At 33.8% G+C, this 27,953-nt stretch overlaps 1 long non-coding RNA gene across 1 annotated transcript in view; it reads right to left on the minus strand.

The window, feature by feature from the left end:
- LOC126960805 (uncharacterized) overlaps nucleotides 1–27,013 on the minus strand; it is a 90,509-nt gene extending 63,496 nt beyond the window's left edge. Inside the window, exons 1-2 of the long non-coding RNA XR_007728114.1 lie at nucleotides 26,959–27,013; nucleotides 14,550–14,614 (exon numbers count right to left, since the gene is read on the minus strand). This is a non-coding gene — a long non-coding RNA (uncharacterized LOC126960805). The remainder of the gene's footprint in view (nucleotides 1–14,549; nucleotides 14,615–26,958) is intronic.
- Nucleotides 27,014–27,953: the final 940 nt, after the last annotated feature.

The raw sequence follows: 27,953 nt of genomic DNA on the forward strand, positions 1-27,953 counted from the left end.
CAGCCAAAAGACCACTTTATCTCTCTAGACACATTTCAAGGTTTCAAGTGATTGATGTATTAAGCTGTACAGATATAGACAATATCTATTATCACAAAAAGTTAATTTGACAACACTTTTCTATATCATTAATAAAACAGATGACATTCAGTGTATTGCTCTTAAATGATAATAGATAATATTTCTGCCAGGAATTGATAAATTTGGCAACAACAACTATGCCTCAAAACCTGTCCACATTCCTACCATCCCCAGAATAGAAGTTGATAACTTTTGCTGGTAGGCTTTTCTCTAACCCTTTTTAAATTCAGTGGCAAGTAATTATGCTATAATTATACTATATTATACTATTTTCCTTCTATGTAATTCTATCTGATATAAATCCATATTTATATTTTTTAAATAAAAATAACATTTTACTAATTCAATTGTTACATTGCCAGATAGAGTTAAAATGCCAGATCATTTAGAGAACAAAATAGAAAATATTTGAGGAGTAATATAAATTTTTTTTTGGTAAAAGAAAAGTAATTAGGAAATACTATCCTCCTTCTCCAACAAATTAAACTCATTTAGATAATTGTGATTTTTTTCATACTTGAATGAAGGAACCATTAGTTTTTATGAAAGTATCTTACTTCTAGTAAGATATATAATTTTAAAAGAGTCTGCATAAGCATTCATATTAAGAATTTTTTTAATCAAATTAAATGGCTCTTTCCTAAATGGCTCTTTCCTAAGTGACAAACAACAAAAGTCAGTGATATTTTGTCATCAACAAATATCGACTTTATTTTATAAATAAAGTCAACAATATAAAGTCAACAAATGTCGACTTTATTTTATTTCTTAGAAAATTTCCTTATGAAAACAATATTTTCAGGTATAGTGAGTCTGTCACTTAACCTGTTATATTCAATTGGATTTGCTTGACAATTCACTATATTGTCACTAATTATCAAATTATGTGAGAATTTTCACTTCCCTTATTTGTTACAGAGATAATTTACAATAAAATAACTATTTTCTAGATTTCATATTCCCAATAAAGTGCTATATAATGTCTTAAATATTAAATTTTAACGATCTGTGCATAAGTATTTCTAAGTTGCCTTGTAATAGGTAGAAATTTGATTACAGTTGAAACAGACCATTGAAAAACCATTGATTTTATTGAACCTTTTTAACTATTTTTGTAAAGGGTCTCTAAAATTGAGTTGATATGATTTTATGAAACAGACATATTAATATCCTCATTCACTTGAAGTACTTTTGTCATGTTTTTTTGAGGGATACAGAATACAGCTTTTAATAAAGATAAATTTTTCCAAATATTAGGAGAATATTGGTTCAAATATTTTTTCTATATGACAAAACTCTCTAAAGCTGATGTATTTCAAGATTCCTCAAAATAAATTGAGGAGAAATTGACATTTTTTTAAAATAAATTCATTCAAATTCAAGTTTCTCATCATATAGCTTCAAGAAAAATAATAGAATTTTATATGTTATCCTTTGTTTTTGTTTTATGACTGATTATTTTCTGTAGAAAAATCATTTAAAATACAAAGTATGATATTGTTTTATGCACCAGTGCTTATAACCCTTAAGGTTTATTATAAAGCACAAACGCAAACACATGTGCACAAGCCCAAATGACTTAAGTCACTGATTCACTGAATAGAAAGAAGTATCCAAAATCCTAAGCAGAGCAGAAAAAAAAAAAGTCTCCCAGCCAAATAATGAATGGTTCATATAACACAATGTTAACAAAATTTAAAAAGTTCAATTTATAAAGAATAAAGATATTCATTCCTTGAATAAAGAAACTAAATTTTGTTTTCAGAGATTATGCAATTTTAGTATTAACTGACAAATTAAATAAATTCAGATTATGAAATGAAGAATATTAAACAAATCTCAACTCAGTAACTTGTAGAAAAAGAAAGTTCTGTCTACCTTGGCTAAAAGTACTATGACGTCTTTAAGCCATTAAACTTCCATAATTATAATAGCAACTTTACAAAAATATCTTTATGTATAATAGAGGAAAAATAACATTTGCTTCATGGAGTAATTGCATGGTTTGAGCAAGGTGCTTATGCAAAATTATTTGTGGAACAGTTAATCGTATGTATTATTTCTGTTATAATGATTCTAAAGGTGTTATTTTGATCTTTAGCATGTAATTACAAGACTAAAAACAGACTTTCTTAGGATACTTCAAACCTGTTTTCAAATGAATACTCTTTAGCATTCTGCAGACCCTGAACAAGACAACTAAGCCTCTAAATAAAGGAGTGTTCTTCAATGGTCAGAAAGGACTTCTTGCCACAAAATAGGAATTGAGGTCTGCTGCCTTGCAGAGGTACTTATATAAAGTTTTACTTAAAACAGCATATATTTTGACTAAATAGGTGACCTTTAAAGCTAAATTAGTGACCTCAAGTTTCTGCTACTTAACAATACATGTGACTTTGGACAAGTTTAAACATGTCAAAGCTATCATTTGCTTATCCGTATAGTGATAGAGCACCGCCATCTTGGACAAACACTGCCATTTTAAGTTTCAGCTCCCTTTCTAACCTCATGCATTTCAAGAAGATCACTTCTCTTCTAACAACAAGCAGCCAGAGAGAGCAGACAGTAAAACACAGATAAGACGGCTTGGATACAAGGGGATCAGGGAAAGCCTCTTGGGTAACCACCAAACGTCACACTCACACAATGGGCCCCAGTAAAATGGTGGGCCCTAATAAGCGCATCCCTTTCTCTTTAGGCGCACTAAGATAAGGAAGCTAAAAGCAGACTTGGGGGTTATACCTACAGCTGCAGGAAGATATATGAGAACACACACCAAACTCTCCCTCCCAGGTAAGCAAGACAAAGAGACAGAGACATTCTGAGCCTGTGGTAAACTCTCCTGCCCTGAACCCTTAAATACTCTTGTCTGTACGATAGAGTGCTCCTGACCTAACTCGGCCTGAAGGCCCTCTCAGGTTTATTCTCCAAACTAAACCTGTCTTTGACTGTTGAGCTGCTTTTCGTGTTTCTTTCCTCTTTCTTTAACTCTTACATTTAGGTCACTTGACAAAGGGAGCTTGTGAGTGAATCAACTACTTAGCACAGGACTTGTTACTTAGTAAACTTACGTGTAATATTTGCAAAGAAAGTGTCTGTTATGATTTTAAGGAAGAGAGTCCACTTGATAAATCCATACTTCAAAAGTATCCAAGATGCCTAAATAATATTTCTATTTCATAAACTGTAAATGTTTCCTCAGTAAATACCAGGGAACAGAATATGTGGGATGAATTTAAATGTTTGTTATTTATCTCATATCCTTTGGATATTAGATCTGGAAGTTTTGGTTCTAGAGCAGTACTTTCTGATTAGCAGGCCAGTGGGAATTATGTAGATTAGCTTAAATAGTTCTAGAAATTACATATATTAGGACTTGGTCTCAAAAGTCTCGTAAGCAATACGTAAGACACTGAAAAAGAATAATAGACAAAATGTTTGGTTTACCCAATCACAATATTTGTAATTTTCTGCCTATGGTGTTGATTAGAGCCTCAGAGAATTAAGAAATATCATAGTAACCATAAAAAAATAAGACCTAGAGCATCTCATACATACTAGAGAAAATGAAACTCAACTTTGAATTAGTGGATCCCTACTGACTTTACCACTGACTTTTCTTGTGGATCATGTCTCATTATTTCCTTCAAGATTGTGATCATTACTTCAGATCTTTCAATAATTTATTGTCAACTCTACAGAATTTGAAACATCCTAAACAGTGCATTTTTTTCTCTTGTATTATCCTGAAATATTTTATTCTAGCTACATAGATTTAGTATAGTATATGCCATTATGAAAATAGCTCATCTGTTTCAGCAATGTACTTAGAATGCTTTTCTATACCAGACTTTTGACCCTAACCTCTCTCTTTGCATTTTTCCTTTTCTGATGAGCAATATCTATGCTGATACCTCACTATTTCATACATAGTTACAGTCTCATAGCACTTAATTTTATAAGGCATAAAAAGCATTTGCCAGAAGAATAAATTCTATCTCTAAGCTCTTCATGATGAAATTGTAAATGAAGAATAAATTATATCTATAAACTCTTCACTGATGAAACAATTATGTAAAAATATGAGATTCTTTACTGTTTAGTTAAAGGATTGGTAAAGGTATTTTGAATTTTAAGATATTCATATCCATAAGAGAGGAAACTTCAGAATTCAAGTTGGTTAGCAAATCTCTCTCAGGTAACTTAAAGAGAGAGAGAGATGGGGGGGAGGGAGAAAGAGAAAGAGAGAGAGAGAAATAAGAAGACACAGGAATATTTGGATTGCTAATGTATCTATGCAATCACTAAAACCAGAACTGCAAGTGTTATTTCTGACTTTTTCCTTTATCTTATCCCAGGCATTTAACTGCTGTTGTAGTACTTAGAATTATCTCTCCTTAACAACTTCTGGGATAATTTTCTCCTTCATATCCACACTGATAATTGCCTTAGTTCAATTTATCATCACCTCTATTGGTTCTGTTGGGAGTGTAGCCTTGCTGACATTCTGCCTCTAAATTCACAATCTTTTCATTCATCATTTGAACCATGCCAAAATAATCATTCTAAAGAATAAATATAACATATATTTACCTATTTGAAACATTACAATAGATCACTATTGCCTAGTAAATAAAGTTCACAGTTAAGCTTGACATACAAACATCTGCCTGGTCATCTCCCTTGAAATCATTGTTGTCTCTCCTCAACCTAGCACACCCTACATTTCTAGAATGAGAAATTACTTACAGTTTACTGAATATTACACACATTTTCAGAACTTTTAATGCTTTGTGCATGCTTACTCTTCAATCTAAAATGTCCTCATCACATTATTTCTCTTAAAGAAAATAGTTAATGATATTGTGATGTATAAATCATGTACCACCAATGATACTGACTTAATGATCACCATTCATTTTATTTAAAAAAAAAATGGACTTTGAGTGAATGAAGAACAGAGCGAGGGTATGAAGTCTATAATCTTAATAATACAGTTATTGTTTCTCTTCTTAATTTTAAGAACTTCTTTAGTTTCTATTGTTTCTAAATTAGCTCCTCTGGCTACCTCTTAAAATTCTGAGCTTCTAATAATGTGTTAATAACTTTTCTTTTGCATCTACTTAGTCACTATTTGCTTGTATATAAAACTAATAAGTGCAACAGGTACAATTTGAAAGAGAACACTAAAAATATTTTGTGCAGTAATTATATATGGAACCAAGAGGGTCTAGAGCTTTTTATTTTAAAAAACAGTGGCAAGAAAGCTTATCCAATTGAAATTCTGAAAGATGTGATGTAGCCTGGTGGCAGATATGTGTCTGAGGAAAGCTCTAGAAATATATATTTTTTCCGTCTCTATCCAGAAGAATAAATATTAAATTTTTTCTTAGGTGTTGATAAAAAAAAAAGTTAAAAACCTTTCTTATCCACAGCCTTGTAAGATGGAGAGCTTAACTTCTTTACTTAAAGTGGGACATGTGTAATTCAAATTCCATATGACTTACCAACTTCATCTTCTGATGGGAACAGACCTTGAGAAATATCTTAAAAATATACAGAATTTAAGAATGGCATTAGAGTTGGACAGCATGAAACAGCATCTGGTGAAGAAAATCAATTTGATAAGAAAGCATAGATGTAAAAATGATCAGTTCGAGCATTCAAAATAATATGAAAATGTTTCACAGGACACAAACATGTTGACACTGAAGAAAGACAACATCTTGACTGACAGGTATGCCAACCCCTTTTTTTAATCACAGTTAGGAAAACACCCCTATTTACAATTGGTTAATAACATTTATCCTTAAATTTCAGTAAGTTAATTGACTTTTAAGATGAATTCCTTCACTAATCATTTTCATTTTATGTATTTCTAGATACATCGTATTGATGCAATAATTTGTGTTGCTTTCTAGATTCAAGCAACTTTTATTCATACCATAATGGTCAAAAGATATTGAAATGCTATGTTTAAAAATCTTTTCTAAATTAACTTTTTGACTCTTTTTATAACACTTAGCTTAAAACACAAACACATTGAATAGCTGTAGAATATATTTTCTTACTTTGTATTCTTATTTTAACAATTTATTTATTTATTTTACTTCTTAAACTTTTCTGTTAAAATCTAAAACATAAACACACACATTATTAGTCCAAGACAAACAAGGGTCACGATCATCAACATCACTGTCCTCCACTTCCACATCTTGTCTCACTGGAAGATCTTCAGGGGCAATAACACACATGGAGCTGTCATCGCCTATGATGACAATGCCTTCTTCTGGAATACCTCCTCAAGGACTGACTGAGGCTGTTTTACAGTTAACATCTTTCACAAGTAAAAGGAGTACACACTAAAATAATGATAAAAAGTATAGTCTGGTAAATACATAAACAAGTAACATAGTCATTTACTATCTTTATTAAATATTACATACTGTGCAAAATGGTATGTCCTTATTTATTTATTTATTTATTGTATTTATTTATTTTTTGAGATAGAGTCTCGCTCTGTTGCCTGGGCTGGAGTGCTGTGGGGCGATATCTGCACCTCCACCTCCCGGGTTCAAGCGATTCTTCTGTCTCAGCCTCCTGAGTAGCTGGGAATACAGGCATGGGCCACCACACCCAGCTAATTTGTTTTGTACTTTTTAATAGAGACGTGGTTTCGCCATACTGGACAGGCTGCTCTCAAACTCCTGACCTTGTAATCCACTGCCTCGGCCTCCCAATGTTCTATACTTTTATATGACTGGCAGCACAGTTGTTTTGTTTATACCAGCATCACCACAGACATATAAATAATGTGTTGCACTGTGATATTATGATGGCTATGACATCACTAAGCAATAGGAATTTTTCAGCTCTGTTATAACCTTATGAGACTACCATTATATATGTGGTCCACCGTTGACTGAAATGTTAGGCAATGTGTGTGTGACTGCAATTAAATTTTTGGCTATTATATAACTTTAATTGATACTTATAGAATGATAAAAAACCTATATTATTAATACATTACTATGTATTTAAATTGCTGGAACATGTCCAGGCAAACACTTGAGATATTGTGCCCATTCATTGCTTGGAATATCGGGAATGAATCCTCAGCATTTGGTAGCATACTTGCCAATGAATAGGGATACATTAATTTTTTAAACAAGCAAATAAAAAATTACTTAGAGTTATAATCAGTATTGTAATACATTTGGTAATATTTAATTTTTATTAAAAGTGTTTCATATCCTTTTATCATACTTTTTCTTACTGCAATGGAAGTCTGAATATATTCAGGAGCTTTCTATACATGAGCAGTCTTATGAAATAATTTTTAAATAAGTGGCATTTTCACAAATTCTGATAATAGCCAGGTACATCAGACTAGACTGGATTTAGATGTTCTTAACATGCATAATATCTCTGTAATAGAGTTATATACAAGATTTGGAACAAATAGCCCAAACCCTTTGTTGTAGCCATCAGGGGGTAGAGGATAAATTTTTCTCAATATGAGAAAAGATTCTGTATGGCTTTAATAACTGAAGTCGATTATAAGAGAGGTATCCTTGCCCTTAATAGTCTACTCCAAGGTCATTTAACTTGATAAAATCATCCTGAAAATACAACTTGTGATATTTACTGTGCATTATATTAAGAATTCTAAAAATGCCTCTGTAGTACCACCAACCCAATCACACTGTTATATTTCATTTTGTGATGTAAATTAATAGCCTTTGAACAGCTGTCTAGGCAAAAAGAATTATAGGATCCTTGTTTAAACAGTGGAAGTGTATTATGCAAAAGAGATCATTTGAGCTACATTACTTTAAAAAATTTCATACTTTCTGGTTTTTATAACACACAGATCATCTAGACATGTCACGGTTTTAACTAAAGTTTTTCTTACCATCATTAGCACCCTAATTTTACAGGAAAAAAAAATTTGCTTTTTCTAGAATAGTATATATTATTATTATACAACAAAATTTTTTTCCTCTATTTTCAGCACAGTGGACGGTTGCATCTGCTCCCAGAATTGAAACCACTTTGACAACCTTTGTCCAAAGAAATGGAAGAGTAGGTGATGTTTGTCCTTTTTGTGCAGAAGAATTTAGTTTCACTTGTGAGGTTCCCCTGCACTAAGGATTGTGGAAACAATTGTTAATATTTAGCTTAGTTGTCTCAGCAGGGACTGATGACCTGCCTTAAAATTCATCACTAGCATCAGTCATTGCTTTGAGACATACAACAAGTATTAATTCTTCAAGGACCCCAAAGAGTGAGGTACAAAGTAAGACCCATGGTTGCACAATAATTGCATGATTTTTTCGAACTATTTTAACAGAAAAATCTGGGCATTTTTGTGTGTGAAAGGATTTTAAGAATATACAACGTAAATTTGTATAAGGTGTAAGGAAGGGGTCCAGTTTCAGTTTTCTGCATATGGTTAGCCAGTTTTCCCAATACCATTTATTAAATAGGGAATCCTTTCACCATTGCTTGTTTTTGTCAGGTTTGTCAAAGATCAGATGGTTTTAGATGTGTGGTGTTATTTCTGAGGCCTCTGTTCTGTAACATTGGTCTATGTATCTGTTTTGGTACCAGTACCATGCTGTTTTGGTTACTGTATCCTTGTAGTATAGTTTGAAGTCAGTTAGTGTGATGCCTCCAGCTTTGTTCTTTCTATTGAGGATTATCTTGGCTATTCAGACTCTTTTTTGGTTCTATATGAAATTTAAAGTAGTTTTTTTTCTAATTCTGTGAAGAAAGTCAATGGTTCCTTGATGGGGATAGCATTGAATCTATAAATGACATTGGGCAGTTTGGCCATTTTCGTGATATTGATTCTTCCTATCCATGAGCATGGAATGTTTTTCCATTTGTTTGTGTCCTCTCTTATTTCCTTGAGCAGTGGTTTGTAGTTCTCCTTGAAGAGGTCCTTCACATCCCTTATAAATTGTATTCCTAGGTATTTTATTCTCTTTGTAGCAGTTGTGAATGGGTTTTCACTCATGATTTGTATCTCTATTATTGGTGTATAGAAATGCTTGTGATTTTTGCACATTGATTTTGTATCCTGAGACTGCTGAAATTGCTTATCAGCTTAAAGAGATTTGGGGCTGAGATGATGGGGTTTTCTAAATATATAATCATGTCATCTGCAAACAGAGACAATTTGACTTCCTGTCTTCCTATTTGAATACCCTTTATTTCTTTCACTTGCCTGATAGCCCTGGCCAGAACTTTCAATACTATGTTGAATAGGAGTGATGAGAGAGGGCAACCTTGTCTTGTGTCAGTTTTCAAAAGGACTGCCTCCAGCTTTTGCTGATTCAGTATGATATTGGCTGTGGGTTTGTCATCATCAGAGTGAACAGGCAACCTACAGAATGGGAGAAAATTTTTGCAATCTATCCATCTGACTAAGGGCTAATATCCAGAATCTACAAAGAACTTAAACAAATTTACAAGAAAAAAACAACCTCATCAAAAAGTGGGCAAAGATATGAACAGGCACTTCTCAAAAGAAGACATTTATGTGGCCAACAAACACACACAAAAAAGATAATCACCACTGGTAATTAGAGAAATGCAAATCAAAACCACAATGAGATACCATCTCACGCCAGTTAGAATGGTGATCATTAAAAAGTCAGGAAACAACAGATGCTGGAGAAGATGTGGAGAAATAGGAATGCTTTCACACTGTTGGGAGCGTAAATTAGTTCAACCATTCTGCAAGACGGTATGACAATTCCTCAAGGATCTAGAACTTGAAATATCAATTAACCCAGCAATCTCATTACTGGGTATATACCCAAAGGATTATAAATCATTCTATTATAAGGACACATGCACGCATACATTTATTGTAGCACTATCCCTATTCCCAGTAGCAAAGACTGGGAACCAACCCAAATGTTCATCAATGATGGAATGGATAAAGAAAATGTTGCACATATACACCATGGAATCCTATGCAGCCATAAAAAAAAAGAATGAGTTCAAATCCTTTGCAGAGATATAGATGAAGCTAGAAACCATCCTCAGAAAAGTAACACAGGAACAGAAAAACGAACACCACATGTTCTCACTATCAAATAGGAGTCGAACAGTGAGAACATATGGACAAAGGGAGGGCAACATCACACACTGAGGCCTGTTGGGGGATGGGGGGCTAGGGGAGGGATAGCATTAGGAGAAATACCTAATGTAGATGATGGGTTGACGGATGCAGCAAATCACCATGGCACATGTATAGTTATGTAACAAACCTGCACGTTCTGCACATGTATCCCAATATAATAAAAATATGATGAATTTCATTAAAGGAATATAACATTTGATCAGACTGAATTTATTTATATGTGTATGATAATCACAGATTCTAAGTATAGTATGTTAGATTGAGTGTTTTGGAGACTCCAATAGTTTGATTGGTTAGCTGACTAAAAATTTGAACTCAGCTGGGTGCAGTAGCGCAAAACATTTTGAGAGGCCAAGGGAGGAGATTCACTTGAACCCAGGAGTTCAAGACTCACCTGGGGAACATAGCAAGACCTCATCTGTACAAAACGTTTGTTTTAAAGTTAGCTGGGCATGGTGGTGTATGCCTATAGTCCCAGCTACTTGAAGGAGCTTACATGGGAGGATCACTAGAACCCAGGAATCAAGGCTGCAGTGAGCCGTAATCCCATGACCGCACTCCAGCCTGGGTGACAGAGTGAGACCCTGTCTCAAATAATAATAATAATAATACATAAAAAATAAATTAAGAAATTAAATATTGACCCAAAGAAAGCCTAGTATAAATAATGTTGAAATTCTAGAACTTATTTAGTATTTTAGAAACAAAAATGTTCAAAGATAGGAAGACTGAAATGCTAGAGTAAGTTTATCATGTAAGACCTCTGACCCACCTCTTAAATATGTGTCCTGGAGAGTTTTGTCATTTGTGATTCATCAGTCACATATGGGGAGTCTCTGCTTCCTCTCACTTCTTCCAGATTTGGGTGAAGCAGCAGAACACTGTGCAGGCATTATGATTTCTCCAGCAATTACTGAAGGGGCCATGTTGGGCATCTCAGATGCATAGGATAGTTATCCTTCCATGAGACAAACTCTGACCATGGAGTACAGGAGCCAAGAAAAGACTGGCAAATCAATTTTCTCTTGCTTCTTCCATCTGATAACCCTGTCTGGATGAATATTTGCAGTTGCCGAATGTCAGATATGAGTGTTCTTAACTCATTAAGGGACAGTGGCCAGTTTGTTAATGCATCCTTTTTGCCTTTACTCACATTCCTCTTTGCTTCACTTTCATTTGCATCATCCTACCTACATTGGAATGTGACCTCCCAAAGGTAATGAGGATTATTACTTAGTCTCAGGCTCTGTTTTATAGTGAACATGGATTGAGATAGCAATGGATCCTAAAATGGCATTTAATAAAGTAAACTTTCATTTATGATTTTTTGTACACTAACACCATGTATGAAATAAGATGCAATATAAAATAGATTTTGAACCAAAAGCAAATATTTTAATTATTTACATCAGAGTTATTATGATTGAATTCAAATCTAAGAAAAGATATTGGGTGATTATATTATTCACAGCATACTTGATTGTCTATACAATGTGTTTCAAGAGAATTTGGTTTAAATTTTTACTCTTTGGTCACCCAAGAAGACATTTTAGATATATTTATACTTATATTCTTAATTATATGTACACCATTGGTTAATTCCTTCATGAAAAATAATTTCATGAGATATTTTGAAATTTTATATTTATAATTATCTATACAAATATTAATTTACCTGTTTTGTAATAAAAAATAATTTAGCTTTTTAAAAATATGAAATATAGCTGTAAAGAAGAGGTTTGTCATTTAACTTTAACAATATTTAGCATTACTTTTGAGAAGCTATTTTAGAAATGAAGCCTATATGAATATTTAATATTTGTATAGTACTTTTGATGCTTAATTGTGACCCAAGTGCTTTGTATTAATTATGTCATTCATTTTAATAATCATCCTGCTTGACAGTACTATCATTATGTCTCTCAAGGCTTAGATTGGTTTAGCCTGTTGCCCATGTAACTCATTTAGTGCAGGATGGATATTAAACCCAGGTGGTAGGGACAACCAGCAGAACATGCCCCCATAACTTCTAAATTAATTGTGAATATTGTGTAGGTGCTTATTATTTAAGATTAGCTGTTATTCTCATATGAAGATATATATTGAGTCTTCAGTATTATTTAATCTCAGGTCTGTGCTCAGAGTCAAAAATCTAAATCTGCAATTTTGAATTCAATGACGTGACTACAAATTTTAATCTTGGCGACCAGCCAGGAAATACTGTATTTCCTTTTTAATGAATAATTGTTTATTTAACATAATATGTTAATTTAAATATTGTTAATTTAATATGACAGAAAAATATTTCTTATTTAGGTTACTAAAATTTTTACAAAAAGCACAATTGTTGGTAATATAAATGATATTCATGTTTTGGAGGAGCTATTTTTCTGTATAACCATTTAACTTAACTAACAAAATCACATACTAGTTGTTTTATTTCTTGAGGATGTATAATTTGTTTCTGTTTGAATGCCTAGGTTTTGTATAAAAAATATAAATGTATTTAAAATAAATTATCATGTATATAGCCTTACATGTAAAGAAAAAAGTCCTTATCTCTTGAAAGATGACACTAGTTAATTGGAACCTTTTTCCACCCAGCAATTGCTCTGCTAATACATTAAAAATACAAATAAATAAAGCCTCATTTGAATAATTTTTAAATATTTGTTACTAGAACAAAAATAATTTTTATAAACACCTGTTACATATGGGTCAATGAATGCAATTTAGTTTTGTCAACAAATAATGAGTTCTGAAAAAGGCACACATCTATACAACCATCACAATAAGACATAAAAAACTTTAATTACCCTCGAAATCCCTTTATGCCATATACCAATAAATCCTCTACTTCCTTGTTCCCAGGCAACCACTAATATCCATTCTGTCTCAGTAATAGATTTGTCTTTCCAGATTTTCATGTAAAAGGGAGCCAAGTGGAATGCATTTTTGTGTCTGACTTTTTTACTCAATAGTGTTTAAAGAATCCTCTATATTATTTTGTTTCAGAATTTTTTTTTTTACTGTTGTGTAGTGTTGCATTGTATGAATATGCCATCATTTGGTTATCCATTCATATGCTGATAAACATAGTCCTTTTTCAGTTTCTGCTTTATGAATATAAATACTACATATCTGTGTGCAAGACATTGTGTGGACATTGCTTTTATTTCTTACTTGTAAATGCCTAGATGTGGAATTGTTGGATTATATGCAAAGTCTATGTTAATATTATAAAATAATAGGTTCTCAAATAGTTATTTTTTTCTACCAGCTATGAGGATTCTAGTTGTTTCTCATCTTTGCTAACACTTGAAATTATCAGATATTTAAAATTTTTCTTATCTGAAAGATGTGTCGTGATATCTCATTGTAGTTTAAATTTGCATTGCCCAATGACCACTTATTTTGAGAATTTTTATTTGGTTTATTCGACTTTTCTATATTTCTCTTGTGAAGTGTCTGTTTAAATCTTTTGCACAACACTTATGATATTTGTTGCCTTATAAAATTGATATATTTTGTATAATCTGTATACATCTGCATACATTTATCATATAAATATATAGAGACTTTTCAATAACTTATAGTATCCAAGTTAAAATAGTTGTATGAACTTATAACTTAGTGTTTTAGAAACAACTGCTAGAAGAACATAAAAAAGGATTAGTGAAATAAATTTCCCTATAAAGTTAAGAGATTTAGGAAAAGTATATTCAGTGCCATAAGACTTTGTTTTTTTAAATTTTAAGTGCATATTTCATTTTCTTATGAAACATATACTCTTTACAATGGTTTGACTAATTTTTATAACTCTGGAATGTAAACATTGCTGAAATTCAGAACTAGACATATCATTTCTATCCCCAGGACATTGACAGCACGCATATTATAATATGGAGGTGTCATATGTGACATAAGGCAACTTAAAGACTTAGCTTTCTACGTTAGCAAGGGAAAAAACAACATATTTGGTCAATCTGGAACATCCTAAAACTTTCTGATAAAAATACTAGCATTTGTCATTTTGAAAATCTGAAAATTATTGTATTAATGGTTATAGATATTAAAAAGTAGATGACGATAGATTGAAACCATTTACAAAGTGAAAGCAATTAGAAATGGTTAAAGTATGTTGTTTTATTTATTGTTGGTTAAGAAATGTAATATAACTAAGTAAACATTCCCAAGCAATTCCATTTCTACTTACTCTTCCTCTTTCTGAAATTTGACCTTATAACTTAATAACTTAAAATGTAGCAATTACATATTTTAATTCCACTACCATGATACTTACTATACTTACCTTTTGAGAGTTAGAATAGTGTTTGTCCTGATAATGTGGAGGAGCTTGTAGTTAGTTTAGAGGATCTTTGAGGAATATAAATGTTTAAGATAAACATATAAAACCTAGAATCAAGAAAAAGACCTTTTTCAGAAGATGAAACTGTTACTCAGGTTACTTGACTGGGAGTTCCCAGACCTCCAGTTTCAATCCTCCCTTCAGCCTTCAATCCCTAAGAGACATCCAGCCCCAGCAATTGGATTGGGCAGGCTGTCTTGACGCACCACAGTGCTGAATGCTTGAGGACATGTTTCAAGAGATCGCCGGGGTTAGTGTGTGTCATCACATTTAAGGGGAGATCAAGAGACAAAAGACTGCCCTGCTGGAGCTGTGTGGTCTTCTCCAAGTGAGAGCTGCTGGCCATAGGACTACTTTGCTTTCAGGGGAAAGGAGGAATTCATTTTCAGTAGCCACAAGAAAAGCAGTTTCTTTTCAGAAGCAACGAAGTAACTTAACAGAAAAACTGAAAGAAACCACAGATCTTTTGAAAGAAGCAGCAGGCTGCAGCCTAAATTGTGAACCAGACTAAAAACTCCCTACAGGAGACAGTGAACCTGCTCACACATCCAGCACATCACCACCACAACCACCATCTGAGAAAGCCATTGCACAAAGATTCTCTATAACCAAGGGATTCATACCGAGTCTGCACCACTGAAAGCACACGGAGCTGCAGCTAGGTGACAATAAACTATAAACATTAAAGTCACATCCTTAAGGGAAAACAGAAATTAAAAAGACAACCTAGCTCAATCAAAAATGAGTTCAAACGTCATTAGAAGAATAGTCTGTCCACATGAGAAGGAGCCAGAAAAATAATTCTGGCAATATGAAAAACAGGGTCTAAAACATCCCCTAAAATATCAAACTATCTATCTATTAGTGTATCCAAATGAAACTGTAGAAACATCAGATAAATAATTCAAAGCGTTGATTATTAAGTTACTCAAATAAATACAAGAAAAAGGTGAAAGCCAACATAAACAAATTTTTAAAAATCAGGATATGATTAAGAATATTTCTAAACAGATAGATATTTTAAAGAAAAACCTACCAGAATTTCTGAAAATGTGAAGACACATTTAGGGAAATATAAAATGCAGTGGAAAGCTCAAACAATGGAATAGACCAGGTAGAAGAAATATTTTCATTGTTGTGTCTTTTGAATTAAGCCAATCAGACAAAATAAACAAAAATGGATTTAAATAAATGAACCGTCTCCAAGAAACATGGGGTTAAATAAAATAGCCAAACCTAAAAAATACAGGTGCTCCTGAGAGAGAAGAAAAAGTAAAACTTTGGAAAATCTATTTGAGAGACTAATTAAGGAAAACGTACCTTGCCTTGCTACAGATTTAAATATCCAAATACAATAAGCCCACTGCAAAAGGGGACTCACTGCAAAAGGAACACCACCAGGCTTATGGTCATCAGTCTATCTAAAGTCAATGGGAAGAAAATAATTCTAGAAGCAGGAAGGAAAAAAAATAATCAGATAACCTATAAAGGAAAAACTACCAGTCTAGCAGGAGACCTCTCTGTAGAAACTTTACAATCCAGAAGGGCTTGAGGTCTTATCTTTTGTCTCCTTAAATGGAGTAACAATCCTCCAAGAATTCTGTATCCAGCAAAACTAAGTTTCATAAATGAAGGAGAAATAAAGTCTTTGTCAGACAAGCAAATGTGGAGTGAAATTATTAATACTAGATCAATCCTACAAGAAATACTAAAAGGTGTTCTAAATCTTGAAATACAAGGTTAATACACACCAGAATAGAAACTCCTGAAAGCATAAAATCACAACACTTATAAAACAACAACACAAAGAGGAAAACAAAGTCACTAGTTCACAATCGACATGATGACTGGAACAGTATCTCACATCTCAATATTAACATTGAATGTAAATGGTCTAAATGATCCACCTTAAATATACAGATTGGAAGAATGAATTTAAAAATTCACAAATCAAATAGCTGCTGTCTTCATAAGACAAACCTAACACGTAAGGATTCTTATAGACTCAAGGTAAAGGGGTGAAAAAAGATATTTCACACAAATGGAAACTGAAAGTGAACAGGGGTAGCTGGTCTTACATTGGATAAAACAGACTTTAAAGCAACAACAGTAAAAAAAAAAAAAAAGAAAAGAAAAAGAAAAGACAAAAAAGGCCATTACATAATGACAGAAGGATCAATTCAACAAAAGGATATAATAATTATACATATATATGCACTTAACTCTGAAGTTCCAGATTCATAAAGTAATTACTACTGTGGTAGGAAAAGAGATAGCAGCACGATAAGAGGGGGGGATTTCAGCACTCCACTGACAGCACTAGAAAGATCATAGAGGCAGAAAGTCAACGAAGAAATACTGGATTTAGACCGGGCGCGGTGGCTTATGACTGTAATCCCAGCACTTTGGGAGGCTGAGGTACGCGGATCACCCGAGGTCAAAAGTTCAAGACAAGCCTAACCAACATGGAGAAATCCTGTCTGTACTAAAAATACAAAATTAGCCAGGCATGGTGGCACATGCCTCACATGTCTGTAATCCCAGCTACTCAGGAGGCTGAGGCAGGAGAATCGCTTAAACCCATGAGGCAGAGGTTGTGGTGACCTAAGATCACACTATTGCTCTCCAGCCTGGGAAATGAGTGAAACTCTGTCTCCAAAAAAAAAAAAAAAAAAAAGGAAGAAAGAAAGAAAGAAATACTGAATTTAACCTGTACTCTAGAACAAATGGACCGAACAGATATTTACAGAGCATTCTACCCAAAAACTACATTAGCACAAGGAACATTCTCCAAGATAGACCATATGAGAAGCCACAAAATAAAGTATCAATAAACTTAAGAAAATAGAAATCATATTAAATATCTTCTTAAGCCACAGTAAAATAAAACTAGAAATAAGTCAAAAAGAACTCTCAAAACTATTCAAATACATGGAAATTAAACAATCTACTCCTGAATGATTTCAGGATTAATGAAGAAATCAAGATGAAAATTAAAAATTTTGAAATGAATGCCAACAGTGACACAATTTATCAGAATCTGTGGGATACAGCACAATACTAAGAGGAAAGTTTATAGTGCTAAATGTCTAAATCAGAAAAATCTGAATTATCAGAAATTCACATCCTAACATCATACCATACCACAAGGAACTAGAGAAACAAGGAAAAACCAAACCCCCAACTATCAGAAGAAAATAAATACAAAAATCAGAGCAAAACTAAATGAAATTGAAACAAAAAAGTACAAAAGATCAATGAATATACCACTGATTATTTGAAAAGATAAACAATATTGATAGACCACTAGCTAGATTAAAAAAAAATAAAGAGAGAGAAAATTAAATAAGCTCAATCAGAAAGGAAGATCACAAATGACATCACAGGAATAAAAAATATCATTCCAGACTGATATGAACACCTCTATGCACACAAATTAGAAAGACTAGAGGAAATTCATAAATTTCTAAAAACATGCAACATTTTCCCCAACCCTCAGCTTAAATCAGAAAAAAATAGAAATTCCAAACAGACCAATAACAAGCAGTGAGATTGAGTCAGTAATAAAATAAAGAAATCCAAAAACAACAACAAAAAAAGCCCAGGAACAGATGAATTCATTTGATTTATTCCAGGCATTCAAAGAAGAATTGGTATAAATTCCACTAAAACTATTCCAAAAGATTGAAAAGATTTCAAAAATCCTTCTTAACACATTCTATGATGCCATTATCAATCACCCTGATACCAAAGCCAACAAAGGACATAACAACAAAAAACTGCAGACCAATATATCTGATTAATATAAATGCAAAACTTCTCAACAAAGTACTAGCAAACTGAATTCAACAGTACATAAAAAAAAAATCACCATGATCAAGTGAGTTTCATTCCAGTGATATAGGGATAGCTCAACATATGCATATACAAGTCAATCATGTTATTCATCACATAAACAGAATTAAAAACAAAAACCATATTGTCATCTCAGTAGATCCAGAAAAAGCATGGAATAAAATCCAGCATACTTTATGATATAAAATCTCAACAAACTAGCCATAGAAGGAACATATATGAAAGTAATAAAAGTCATATATTACAGATCCACAGCCAACATCATGCTGAATGGGAAAAAGTTGAAACACTTTTTTTCTAAGAATTAGAAATAGACAGGGATGCCCATTTTAACCATTTCTATTCAAAGTAGTACTGGAAGTCCTGGCTAGAACAATCAGGCGAGAGAAAGAAATAAAGTGCATCCCAACTGGAAAAGAGGAAATCAAACTATCTCTGTTTGCCAATGATATGATCTTATACCTAGAAAACTCTAAAGATTCATCCAAAGCACTCTTGTATCTGATAAATGAAATAAGTAAAGCCTTAGGATAAAAAATCAATGTACAAAAATCAGTAGCATTGCTATACACCAACATTGACCAAGCCGAGAATCAAATCCAGAACTCAGTCCCTTTAAAATAGCTACAAAAACAATTGAAATATAATTAGCAAAAGAGGTGAAAGATCTCTACAAAGAGAACTACAGAGCACTACTGAAAGAAATAATAGATGACAAACAAATAGAAATATATTTCATGGTCAAAGATCGGAAGAATCAATACTGTAAAAATGCCTATACTGACCAAAGCAATCCATAGATTCAATGCAATTCCTATCAAAATACCAACATCATTTTTCGCAGAATTAGAAAAAGCAATCCTAAAATTAATACGGACCCAAAGAAGAGCCCAAATACTCAAAATAATCCTAAGCACAAAGAACAAATCTGGAGGCATCATATTACCTGACTTCAAATTATACTACAAGCCTATAGTAACCAAAACAGCATGGTACTGGTATAAAAGTAAATACACAGACCAATGGAAGAGAATGGAGAACCCAGAAAAAAAACTCAAACATTTACAACCAACTGATCTTTGGCAAAGCATCCAAAAACAAATTGGGGAAAATGCATCATATTTAATAAATAATGGTGGGAAAACTGGATAGTCACATATAGAAGAATGGAACTGTATCCCTCGCTTCCACCTTATACAAAAATCAATTCAAGATAAATCGAGGACTTAAATCTGAGGCCTAAAACCATAATAATTCTAGAAGATAATCTGGGAAAATGTATCTTCTGGATATTGGCTTGGACAAATAATTTATGTTTAAGACCCCCAACAGCAAGTGCAATAAAAACAATAGTAATTAAATGGGAATTAATTAAACTAAAACGTTTCTGTACAGCCAAATGAATAATTATCAGCATAAACAGAAAACCTTCAGAATAGGAATATTCACACACTATGCATCTGACAAAGGACTAATATCCAGAATCCACAAGGCATTCAAAGAAATCATCTGGAAAAAAAAATCCCATCAAAGAGTGGGCAAGATACATGAATAGATATTTCTCAAAATAATATGTATAATGTCCAACAAATACGTGAAAAAATGCCCAACATCACTAATCATCATGGAAATGCAAACTAAAATTACAATGAAATACCACCTTACCCTACCCAGAATGGCTATTCTTAAAAAGTTAAAAAAACAATAGATGTTGGTGTGTATGTGGTAAAACAGGAATGCTTTTACACTGCAGGTAGGAATGTAAATTAGTAAAACCTCTAAAACCTCTATTGAAAACAGTATGTAGATTTCTCAAAGAACTGAAATTAGATCTACCATTCTATTCAGTAATACCACTACTGAGTACCCAAAGGAAAAGTACTATATCAAAAACGCATCTGTGCACATGTTTATCACAGCACAATTCACAATTGGAAAGATATGGAATTAATCTAAGTGCCCATCATCCAATGAGTGGATAAAGAAAATATTTTTGTATAAAAACAGTATATATATATTTATTTATAAACATAAATATATAAATACATATATTATATATATTTACATATATATTTTTGTGTATGTCCATGTCCCCCAGAACTCCCCTGAGGTTGTAGGCTCTTGAGATAATCCTTAGGAGATATATATGTGTGTGTGTGTGTGTGTTTATATATATATATGTATATATATGTCTTGAAATACTTCTCAGTCATAAAAAGAACAAAATAATGTCTTTTGCAGCAGCTTGAATGGAACTAGAGGTCATTATTCTAACCGAAGCAACTCAGCAATGGAAAACCAAATATTCTATTTTCTCACTTACAAGTAGGAGCTAAGCTACAGGTACACGAAGGAATATAGAGTGGTATAACAGAGTTTGGAGACTCAGAAGGGGGCAGGGTAGGAGGGGGATGAGGGACAAATAACTGTCTATTGGATGCAATGTGTACTACTCAGGTGACAGGTGCACTAAAATCCTAGACCTCACCAGTGTACAATTCATCCATGTAACCAAAAATTCCACTGGTACTCCAAGGCTATTTAAAAAAAAAAAAAAAGAAACTCTCTCTCTCTCTCTCTCTCTCTCTCACACACACACACACACACACACACACACACACACACACGAAGATGAAATTATTTTATAATGCAAAAAAGATGTTATCAGATCCACAGAGAAGGACATAAAATCTAAGCCAAATAGATTTTGCAGACTTGAACATAAAATGTGTTCCCATTTCTAGTTAGAATATAGAGGAATGAGGAAGTCCTTCTTGTCTTCCAAAATAACAAGATAAAGAATAAAAACTTCACCTTATATTATTTTCCCCCCACTAATAGCATTTATTTATTACAAGATGCTTAAAGATAAAGACACTTCTCATTGGATTTCAGGAAAAAACGTAAAACATTGGGGAAATCTCCCATTCCCCAAGACGTTGTTTCTGATGCCCAAAGTCACATGGTGCCTTGGCTCCTGGGTGGGCATACCCTTAGGTTAGGCTAATGACCTTGCCCAGGAAAAGACTGCTGCATATGAAGTGGTCAAAGATCATCACAATGAAGGGCCTGTTGAAAATGATAATGAGAGGCTTGAACGTCAACTTTAGGACATCCCCAGTGGTGGCAGCTGCCTCACTCTTCTCATCAAGTTGCAGCATGGACTTATGGGCCACCTTTTACATCTTCAGCTTGACCTCTTGGGTGATGTCTGAAAAGTTTTCCTGGTTGGTGAAAAAGTCTGCAATGTCTGTGTCCCTCAGAACTCCCCTGAGGCTGCAGGTTCTTGCAATGATAAGCCTTAGGATTTACAAACCAATTTGCTCATTGGGAGTGGGCAGATGGGATTGGATATTCCTGAAGCTGGACCTGACAGAGAAGAGAGCAGCAGCTCATCTCACAGCCAAACCCTCATTGATCCCTCATGTGATCCCTTCACCTCCTGCATCCAGTCTGACAAGCTTTTAGGGGACAGAGGAAGGGACAGGGTAAGAAGCAGGATCTGCCTCTTTCGTCATCTTACGAGCACCTTTCTCTTGGGGCCTCTGAATTACAAATTACTTTATCCTTAACAATTCTTTTGAGGCTGATTCACCTGAGATACAGCTGGTCCAATAAGCATTTAAGACAATGCTCCCCAGAGCACCCCCTGCAAGAAGCAGAGGAGTAAAGGGAGCATCCAGCTTGGAGCAACAGTACTAGCCTCAGCCATGCTGCTAACCCTGTGACTTCACTCAGGTCTTACCCCTCTCTGTGCTAGTGCCTTCTTTCATGCAATAAGATTGTTGAATACAGCTGTCTCAGGGCCCTTGAGTGCTAAAGCTCAATGTTTCTGCAAGATGATTCAGCTGACTGTCTCCAGTAGACAAAGCAGGTATAATTTCTAGAAAGGTAATTGGAATTATGCTTGAAGGTAGAGAATAAATATAGGACTAGAGCCGGGCGCGGTGGCTCACGCCTGTAATCCCAGCACTTTGGGAGGCCGAGGCGGGCGGATCACAAGGTCAGGAGATCGAGACCACGGTGAAACCCCGTCTCTACTAAAAATACAAAAAATTAGCCGGGCGCGGTTGTGGGCGCCTGTGGTCCCAGCTACTCGGGAGGCTGAGGCAGGAGAATGGCGTGAACCCGGGAGGCGGAGCTTGCAGTGAGCCGAGATCGCGCCACTGCACTCCAGCCTGGGCGACAGAGCGAGACTCCGTCTCAATAAATAAATAAATAAATAAATAAATAAATAAATAAATGAATATAGGACTAGGGTAAGCATCTACACTTTTTAGCATATTAAAGCTTTTATTTTATTTTATTTGTACTGTAAAGGGAGAGAAGATGTCTGAAACTCTGAAACTGAAGAGGAACAGTGAAAGGAAACAGACTGTCCAGCAGGTAGAAAGGAAGGCATGAGACCCTCTCTTCATTCAGCCAAAGCAGCCCTGTAGGAAGCCTGGAGATGGGCAGCTAGCCAGTGTGAATTTTAAGCCTTATTGTTCAAAAGGTATTGAAGCATTAAAAAATGAGTCAGATGAAAAAAGAAGAAAGAATAAACAGCAAAGCAGTTAATTCAATCTATCCATATAGTTACATTAAATAAGATGGAAGTAAAGTTTTCAATCAAAAAGCTTTAAGACTAAGATTTACATAGATTCTATTAATACTTTGTAAGAATAAATATAAACATAAGCATTTTTATGAAAAATCAGAGACTTTCAGATAAAAGCAAAACCCATCTATACATGTTTTTGTTTTTTTATTAAGTACATTTAGAAAGTAAAACCATGAAAAAAATGCAAACACTATGAAAATTGGTGTGGCTATGCCAAAGTCAGAAAAATAGACTACAAAACTGTGAGTATTATCACAGATTAAGAGGACGTGTAACAAAATAATTGATTAATCAAAGAGATACAATAATCTTAAATAAGTGTATACTTAAAAAGAGATTTCAAAGTACACGAAACAAAATTTCATGCACCTAGAGTACAAAAGTAAAAGTTCACAGAATTTTTCACCTTAACTCAGTAATTTATAAAATAAATAAAGAGGAAAAATAAGTATAAAGAAGATATGAACAGCGCTGTCAACTATGGACCAAAGAAAAAAATCACAGAGGAAATTAGGAAATAGCCTAACAGTGTAAATGAAAACAAAACTCAGACTTTTATGCTATAAAATTAACCAGCTATTAGAAGAATAGGTATAGCTTTAAATCTTTCTGGTGGGAAAGAAGAAACATATAAACATCGATGAAATAGGCATATGTCTTAGAAAGCCTGAAATAAAAAGCCAAAATAAATCCAAAGTGGATAAAGGAAACACCAAAACATATTGAAAAAAAGAGTGGACATAAATTAATGGGGAAAACGAATAATAGAGAAAACCTATAAAATGAAAATCTAGTTCTTTGAAAAGACTAACAAAATTGATAAAATTCTAATTTCACTTATTAAGAAAAAAAAGAGAGAGAGAGACAAAATATACCAGTATATAAAAATAAACAAAATATACCAGTTTATAAAAAATAAACATCAGATAGCACTAGAGGTACTACAGAATTTAAGCTGATAATGGGTGATTATATAAACTAATTGGTACCATATGATTGTTTAATTTATCTAAGCAAGTTTCTTCTAAAACATAAATTATCAAACTGAAATAAGAATAGTAAATCTGAGTAGTTTTACCTTTCTAAATAAATAGAATTTGCTTTTGAACATAATTTTAGAGTGAAAACTCAGGCCCAAATAGCATAATTGCTGGATTCTAGCAAATATTTAAACAATAAAAAGATCAATCATACATAAAATCTTTTAGAATTGGGAGTATACTTATTCCTTACCTGACCAAAATCTTTGGTCTAAAACAAGCAACGATATTTTGGCACCGAGTGAAGGGTAGTAAACCCTTATATTTCCAGTCTTTGGCAAAAGTACACTATTTTTGAGAGTGGGACAGAAGCAAAAACTGTTAACTCATAGAGGAGCAAAAAGAAACCAGTTGTACACAGGATCCTGCTCTGGTAAAAAGAAAAAAGTAAGCTCCACTCTACTGGGGGAATGTCAGAAAATGTTTTCTTCCCACAAATACAAGGCAGAAAGATCTAAACTTACTATAGAAAAATTTTAAAAATTGACCTTTCAACTTTGTAAATTCCATGCCCATTGATATACAACTGAAATATAATAATGTATAAAATTTCTTTAGGGTTAGAAAATTTTTTAAAATGTACTGTCCAATGTCTTTTCAAAATAAAATTTCCATCAATAAATTAATTGAAATTAATCATATACAATATATTTTGTATTAACGAGTCATTTATACCATCTTAGTGTAACATTTAATATGCATGTAATAAATTTTAGAATATGCCATAATTAATTGTGGAATTATTGATTAAATTTGTTTCCTTCTTTCTTGCACAGTAGAGAATAACCTAGACCTATGGCTATCTAGATATAGAATATATTTTTCATCTCTTTAAACAAATTGCTACTTTTGATCATATGTCTAAGTTCGTACAACTGAAAACTAAGTAAAAGTATTGTGTGCCATTTCACCTGACTCAATTTAAAGAAAATTTATCCCCTAGATTTTCAACTCCTCTTTTCCTGAGATCCAGATCCTGAACATGCCAGAAAACACTTTTGCCTTTGTAAAACCTTCTGACAAATCGACCTTGGGGAAATACTTACATGTTCTTTTCCTCAGTTACCTGAACTATAAAAGTAGTAGAGTACCTGAAACTAGATTTACCATATGCATTAAAACATTAGAAAACTGAACAGTTATTGGTCAGCAGGAGGACATGACTGTGATCCCTGAAAGTGAAAAAAGCCCCCCAAAACTGGAGGTGCATATTAACACTGCCCTGACTTTTTGCCTGAGGATATTTTTCAATCCCCACATCAGAAAGGAGAAGCCTAAGTAGACAATGGCCATCTCAGAGCCTCGGAGACAGAGACTGGAGTTTGAAATGTAAAATAGTACCTGGAAATTGTAGGCATGATATCTGACTTGAGGGAGAACTATAGAATGAGCTAAACTACAATAAATCTTCTGGATTCTTTGACTTAAAATATTCTGATCATGCATAAATGCCACCAGCACCCCTCAAAACAAGCAAACAAACAAACAGCTTCCAATCATGACTGATGCCCAGAGCTCACATAGAGTGTGAGAAGATTAAGTTCATATAGCCAGAATCAAGAGAGCTCGTTGAGCATTTGGAGCAATCAGTAGAGAACTAGGAATAAACATGCTTTAGCAGTAAGGGGAAATTAAGCCAAGTAAAGGCCACTGCAGACTTCGCTAACAAAATTTATAAACAAGCTCCTTAACAGTGGATCTGATTTGCTAGTAACTTGATAGTTACATTAAAGGAAGAAAAGCAAATCTAAACTGCAACAATCTAACAACAATGCCTGCGTCTAATTATATATTATTATAAATTAAAGAAACAGAAAAAATTTAGTCATAATCAGGAGGAAATTATGAATTAACATAAACAACTGACAGAAGGGCTTAAAAAAATGACGGAGATGGGACTGACAAAAAATGACATTAAGGAGCTATAGCTAATATAAATGTGCTTGATACTTTTAACAATGAGTGAATATAACAAGACTAGAATGAGAAACAGATGGGAAAGGTAGAAATGAAAATAAAATGTCTTAAGTGAAATTTTTCTTAATTAGATCACATGAGAGGTGGCAGAAGGAAAAAAATCACTAAGCTATGTGACAACAATAGCACCTACCTAAACTGAATCACAAAGAGAGAAAGGAAAAAAAATAAAATATAAACAGATTGTCACTAATCTATAGCATCTTATCAAGCCACCCAATATAAATGTTCCCGTAGTTCCCTAAGGGAGGGGCACATAAAAATATATATGAATAAATAATACCCTAAAAGTTTCCTGGTCTGAAGGAAAATGTACCAAAACTAGGAGATCAACAAACACTAAGTAAAATAAATCCAAAGAATATCACACAAAATCACATCATAATCAAATTCATAAAAGAAAGATATAAAGAAAAACTGTTAGAATTTTGATATGAAAATACAATGCATACAAAGGAACAGTCTTAAATTCTGACCTGAGACTTCTCCTCAGAAAATAAGCAATTCAAATAACAGCAAAGAAGCATCTTTAATGTGCCAAACGAAAAGAAAGAACTGTCAATCAACTCTTTAAATACATAGTTAATGTATGCTTTAAAAGGTAATGTGAAATGAAGACATTAACAGATGGGCAAAAGCACAGAGATGATGATGCCTGGAGAACTGCACTGCAGGAAATGCTGAAGGCAAACACTTCCATCTCCTGCATAGCATGTAGAAAACCAGAAAGTACATCATTCCCACCCTGACAACTAGACACAGCTGGGTAATCTATAAAATAATAACTTTTTCTAAACCTGGCAGAGACCTGAGTTCATATGACAATCAACCAGCCTGAAAGCTAAAGAAGCCAGCACCTAAAATGAGCACTGCAAACCTTTGGCAGCAGGAGGAGGACAAAGTCTTCAGACAGGCAGGAAAGAAGAAATTGCTAAAATGTTTACTGAATTGCCAAAGGCCAAATGTGATCTAGTATGTGAGTATAGAAGCCCAGAGGAATTTCTACGACGTTGAAGGCTATTCTCCAAAGATCTCCCTGAGTTCTCATGAGAAAGATGGAGGGCTGGGAATGTCCAGAAAAAGCTTCTCTTGCTGGTGCAGGAGTGGGAAGAAGAGTGACATTGCTGTAAGAAAGGCACAGTATCTTGCCTCGTTCTTTCTACTCTGAGTAACAAAAACAGTTGAGGTCCTTCAGGAAGGGCAACAAATTCTGTTGCCGTCGGTGCACACATGAAGACTCACAACAGCTGGGAGAAGGAGAGACAAATAAAATGTCCGACGTCTCAAGGTTGGGCAAGAAACCATCCTGTGTTCAGGCTGTTAGAGAGCCTGCATCCCCCATTTTACTGGTTCAGCCTGAGTTTTTTTGCTTTTGTTTTTGTTTTTCACGCCTCGTGTCACTAAATGTGCGGTCTGGCTTTTTCAGTGATCCAGAAGAATTTGCCTGAAGGAGTCAGTGCCTGGTTTTGTTGCTGGCAATTTTGAAATTCATCAGGGATAATAGCCAGGTTGTCACCGGTGAGAAAAAGTCCATAGTTCTTGAACTTGTACACAGTCTCCATCCCTGTCAAAATAGATATGCCCCTCCTGGGCCTATTTTACTGATATGGGAATGAACAAGGAAAAAGGCAAACTGGCACACAGAGGCCAAATTGACCCTGTTTGGTTTTTGAGTGTCATCTCTGTGATGAATGGTTTCTTAGTGGGTATTAATGTAATTCACCTAAACCGTATATATTATGCTTACTCTAATCCATTCATCTACATTCTTCTTTTTCAGATCTCTTTGTCTCAATATTACAATATTAATTTCCCCCAGGATCTTGATCAAGCAGACATTTTCCATTGCCCTATCTGTCACAGGTGTCAGTA

This window comes from Macaca thibetana, chromosome 8 (genome assembly GCF_024542745.1).
Source record: "Macaca thibetana thibetana isolate TM-01 chromosome 8, ASM2454274v1, whole genome shotgun sequence".
Lineage (NCBI taxonomy): Eukaryota > Metazoa > Chordata > Mammalia > Primates > Cercopithecidae > Macaca > Macaca thibetana.